The sequence below is a fragment of the Lathamus discolor genome, chromosome 2 (genome assembly GCF_037157495.1).
Source record: "Lathamus discolor isolate bLatDis1 chromosome 2, bLatDis1.hap1, whole genome shotgun sequence".
In the NCBI taxonomy this organism is placed as follows: Eukaryota; Metazoa; Chordata; class Aves; order Psittaciformes; family Psittacidae; genus Lathamus; species Lathamus discolor.
The window spans coordinates 71,567,442-71,573,619 of NC_088885.1; positions in this window are offsets into that span (position 1 = coordinate 71,567,442).

Genomic DNA, 6,178 nt, shown 5'->3' on the forward strand with positions numbered 1-6,178 from the left:
AATACCCTCCATCTCTCCACAGCCTCTGCCTAGCAGCATTGCATTTCCATTTGAACTGCAAATGACCCTGTACACACAATCATGTAATTCATATTTATATAAACAGAGGGTACAGTATGTATAATTTGAAAGATTTCTGGGAGGGGATGCATCATAACTAAACTCCTACTTTTCCCTTGGGGAAACAATCCCATTTGGTTGTAGTTAACTTCAAAGGAGAAAAGTATTTTCCCTTCTGTGTCAATAATTTAACAGAAATTTGTCATTTCTGTCCACAAATCAAACTTTCAGAGTTGCTCTGTTAGCAGCAAAGCAGTGACACACACACACATGCAAGCTCACACACCCCCACATACACACAGAGAGCACAACAACTACAACACAATGAAATGCTCCTGCAGCAATTTTTAACCATGGAAATTGAATTTAGTTTCACTGAATTGCCAGAAACCTCTCTGCACTGGGGAGTTGTATTTCCAAGCACATACCCTGGGACCAGGACCTTTGGTGACACGCTGTTCCAATTTGATTGAGGTTGGGTTGTGGGCCAGCCCTTTCAAATCATAACCAGCAGAGAAATTACCTCCTACAAAACACCGCAGAAAAGCAAGTCTATGCAGCAGCGAACCCAGGAAAGCTTCATTCTGGGGTCAGTGCAGTTTTAAGCATCGTTAACATTTTTTTTCCCCTCAGAGTTTGTCCAAGAGCTGTTTCGGGGGAGGCTGAAAGGACACTGTTTGCTTTTATCTGGAAATTTATGTTGCCTCAATTGCCTAAACCAGAATCCAGTGGAGGAAAAAAATGTATGAGCATTTAAAGCAACAGATTTGGATTAGAAAAATTTACACATAAATCTTAGGCAATCATCACTTTTTTCCAACCCATTCACTGCCCGCAGCACATTGCTAGGAAGGCATTATTTTCAAAACAAATTAATAAGTGCATCAATGTCTATTGTCTATAATAAAGCATACAGTTTAATTCATACAGAGTCAAACTCTCCCAGTTTTAAAAGTCTGAAAACACATTACCCAACTGTGTAAGAACTGCAGCTGTGCTTCAACGGGAGCAACTTTAACCCTGGATGACACCAGGTTGATATTCCCATGCTTTCAGATCCCTGGCTGTGAAAGCCTCAGCATGGTCACTGTGCACCTTTGCAACTAAGCTCTGCTAGGAGCTCTCTTCAGTTATTTGCTTCACTGCAGAAGGGGTTGCTAGAAGCTTCCACCCTTTTAAAACTGATTTTAGGTCAGACTACAGCATTTCAAAATGGTTTATAATATTTGACAGATCTGTTCAAACTCAGTGAAAAACCTAACAGCTAGAAATAATCTCCTAGGTAGATGCTAATCATGTATCCTGCTTTCAAGTGTTTTAGTTTCATTTAGACATTATTTGAACTCTAAAATTCAATGGGGCTTTGGGCCCTATAAGTAAGTAATATTTCAAGATATAAGGCCAGTAGATTGGAGTAGTTTCCTGTACATATCATTGAGATTGCATTAATTTAAATTAGATGGAAACCTGACTTGTACATTAGAGACATTTAAACGCAAAGAAACAGTTATAATACAGATCTCTCTTTCAGGTTTATAAAATACAAGTGAGAGAAGACAAAGTACTCCTTTCTTACTTACATTAAGTAAGTAACACCACCATGGAAATTCAAAGTTCCTTACAAAGGTATAAGTTATATCTAAAAACTGCAGGGAAAAGTCATAGGATATTCTGAGCAGCTTGCAGCAGCACTCCATGTCTTGTTAACAGCATTACATGTTCAGTAACACCCATTTCATTAAGACTGCAATACGCTAAATGCATGTAGAAGGCTTTTTTTACATCTATTCGACAGCAGGTTGGAGAACTACTGTGTGGTAATGAAGCAAGTTTTAAGCACTAATGGATATAAAAGAGGGCAGAGGAGAAAGCTATTACAGGTAATCTTAATTCTTCTCTCTCACAGCCTAACAGTTCCCCTTTTCACTTTAGTGCTCTCTAACCCAAGGCAGCAGTGAGGGGACGAGCCTCTTTTCTGATGTGGGTTTGCCAGATGTTTGCCACCTCCTGAAGGCCTTTTTCATTGGATAAGCACATGCCTCAGCATGAATCACAACTCCTAAAGTTCTAAATGAACACCTGTGTCTTCACCCCAAGCAAACAGCTCTATCTGTGGGGCTAAGAAAATCTTTGTGCAAGGCCCTGCCCCAGCAGCAGTCAGCATATCCTCTAAAGTACAGAGAAGTGATAAGGTATACCAGCAGAAAATTTGTCCCACTGTTTTGTGAGCAGACAACTTGGAATCCATGATCTAAACAACACATGGATGGATGATGGATGGAAAAAAAGCATGTCTCTCCAGGGAACAAACCCATCCAAAAAACTCAATTTACAGATAAATGGCATTCTTGCTCTTTGTTGGGATTCCTATTGCTCAGCTACTGCCCATATGGTAAAGTATTACAATGAGAGAAGAGAGCAAGTATTTCATCTCCCCACAAGGAAGAAAGCAGCCTTTCCAGACATGGATGAATAAAGGAAAGCAGAAAGAAAGACGCCTACAAAGACTGAATGGCTGCCACAAAACACAACCAACTTGAAGGGCCAGCTAAAGCCAGGTCATAAAAAAGATTACAAACAGCTGATTCAATCTGTTAAAGTAAATAAATAAATAAATGACAAAATTGTAGATTGAGGTTAAATCTTTGTCACTTTATGTATTACATTAAGAAAAGAAGATGAAAAGGACTTTGTTTTCCTGCACCATGAGCGTTGCAAAGGGGTGTCTCCCCATAATGAACAATAAGGGATGTTCTGCTCCAGGACAGGGATGCTTCTTGAAAGACAGTATATTGAATTCTAATGAGTTAGATTTCCTCCCAATAGGTTAAGAATGAATTTATGACTTTGGACAACCTTCTGAACCTTTCTTGGGCATGTTGTGAAAAATGAGGATGTATTACCCTGAGCAAAGGAAAAGGCCCTCAGATTGAAAGTAGAAAAATATATCAAGTCATGCTGGTTCTCCATCCCTGAGATGGTCAAAAATGTCTTTGAAAGGAGAGTATCTCAGCATACAAGTTAGTCCCAGTACTGTGGCAGATTAAAAAATGCACATGCAAATCTCTCCATGAAACCACTTTTTGAAAGCCATTGAAAAGGAGCACTTAATGAACACTAAGAGCTGGTAACAGCTGTATAAACCTAACGCCTACCTGCATCCCAAATTGAAAGCAGATTAAAAGATAACCAAGATTTTTTTCACCCATGAATGCTAAAGAGATGCTGGTACAAAATTAATTTCCTATTCAAGCTTACAGTATGAATGAGATGAAGAAAATATCAGGTATAGAAATCTAAACCAGGGGAAAAATGGGGGAAAAAAAATGTCATAAATGATTGAAAGAAATAGTGGATATTCTGGCTAAAAACAGTCTCCAAGAATTATTTAAAAGTATTAAATCTGTCTGTGAAAGCTACATGAGAGGGTTCAACTATTGTGGTTAAGCAGGTTTTAAAAATGACAGTGTCTGAGGAAGGCTCTAGGGCTATAAAGATTCATTGTGGACCAAACCTAATAATGTTCAAACATGTGTTCTATATAGGGCATTTGAACTTTTAAGATTCCTAGGGGTGTATAGGATCAGGCTAGACACAGTGACATATTCTACATCAACAGTCAATACAGTATACGGTAGCATTTATGCAGGAAAGGAATGAACCACTTTCCAGTACTGCATCCAATGAACCACGGAATATAACATTTTTATTTCTTGGTAGTAACTGTCAAAATGCATTCAGTTTGGGGGAGATGAAGAGGGAATGCACAAAGAAGTGTAGTATGATTATGTGTTGAAAATTAAACCCAGTTGTCTGAACTAGGAAGAACAATGTAATGTACCAAAGGAGGTCTAAAGAGTTTTGGCCAACAAACTTAGAGGTTATCCAAGATGACATATTCTGTGAATGAGAGGCAAAGGCAGCTCTCTGTAGTGCACTCCTCACCTCAGTTCTTGAGATGTGTAACCCCACAGAATTCATAGTTTCGCAGCATAGGGCTGTTTCTCTCACATCTACCCAAAATCAGCAGATAATGACCAAGGACACAGAAGCAAGCCCAAATTCTTAGTTTACGAATGTATGTGCTCTACTCCAGAAAGATTTTAAAGAACAAATTCCTATTCAAGAGTGGCATGAAAGAAGGAATTCTCTTCCAGCTGCAGACCAACAGCAATTGCAGAGTTGGAAGAACTAAGAAAATCAACCTTGCCAGGATGTCTGTGGAGCCAGGGGTCTACTGGCAAAACATTTGGCTCCCAGTCTGCATCCTGAAAAAACCTGCAGGACAGGCTCTTTAAGGCACAAAGGGTCCGTGTCCACCATATGGAACACCTGAATTACAGTGTAACACACTGTTTCGCTGTCAGAATTTCCTGCTACGCCTCCTAAGAAGCAGTGGGAAGAAATGATTATCACTGTGGAGCACCCATGCAAAAACCACAAATTCTTGGAAGGTAGAGAAAATGCCAAATGTCTTGGTGCTGCAACCATTGGCACTAAGACAAGACTAGAGAGATAGAGCATGTGCTCACTGTGATTAAGACATCACTTCCCAAAAAGCAAATACAACAATTTAACAAAATAAGATGCTTGCTACGCTGATGGTGGAGATTCTTGCCTATCAGCAAGATATCAGCATTGCAGTGATTTTTCTGGTAATCTGTCTCATGTTCTTTTCTTACACCCTGACTGATTATGCCCTGAAGAGATACTACATTCCACAAAGCATTGAAAAGAGAACAAGCACAGAGCCAAAGCAAGCCTTGCAATGACTGGAGCCAAGATGAAGGGGTACCCAAAGGGAGGTTAGGCAAATGATGTAATTTGAGTGTTTTGGACAAGGGAGGATGGTATGCACTTCTCAAGGCTGTGTATGTACTATGAAATACAAAGGGAGACTGCAGGCTTGTAACTGCCATGTGCCCTGTATTTTAAGGATGGATACACAGAATAAAAGGTTTAATATACTTCCAGAGAGTTTTGACAGTGTATGCTAGAAATATATCCCCTTCCAATCCACAGCCATGTTTCATTACTGAGGGTATACCTCCTCTGTACATGCAACTGGGCCAGAGAGAGAAAACTAAATTAATTTTTGGGTGACTGAGGTATTGTTATTTTTAGGTGCTGCAAGAAAACTCAGCTGCTGATTACATCACACTGATGGAAATCGGAACGCAGCATTTACTTTAATACCAGACTGTATGACAACACAAAAATCTCCGAAACATAAAAAGAAAGCAGGAATTTCCCCTGTGCAGTTTAACAGACCGAACCATTGTGAAAGGCTACAAAATTCAATGTTATCATTTTCTCACTCCGTTCATTTGTGGGCTCTGTATAACTCACACATATGACCCAATAAATAAAACTGTAAATCACACACAAGTACCTTTCTTTTTTCCTCCTTTTCTTTTTATAAGTTTGTTACAACCATTTTCATAAATTTGTAGTACTTACCACAGCTTCCAATTCCTTCCTTTCCTCTTTTTCCTTTGGATAGGAGGTGGCATGGCTTTGTAATTATGTACATATTAGTATTGTGATCATAAGTATTACAAAATTATCAAAAGTCTGGAAACTGAGAAAAAAAGTGAATAGTTAAGCTCAGGGTAATGTTTTCAAAAACGACTTGTTATTCCCACTGTTTTTGATTCAGACTGCTCAAGTTAAGGTATTTTAGATGCTTTGGGTTTTTGGTTTTTTTTTTTTTTTCTGAATCAGTGGCCAGTACTCCTTTGCATTACTTGTCTGAAAGGTATTTCAGGACATGGTCATTCAGATACTGCAAGCGATTAAATGCTTTCTCTACCTCATTCCAAGGATGCCAGCAACTGTCCCACAGGCATAGAGACAAAAGCTCTGCCTGAGCCAAAAGGTCATGATGACTGTCTAGTTTAAAGCACAAGCAGAGCAATTATGCCTTTGTTGAGTCAGACCGTGTAAGGGTGCCATCAGCTTAGGCACTCTAAAACCTAAGAGTTTCCCACAAAATAAAATATAGACAATATTGGGAATTATCATTTCAGAAGCAGCTGGTTATATCAGGAACACAGAAATTTTTGCAGAGAATACGATGTCATTCTGAATAACAAGAATACCTGTGGTTTTTTCAAGA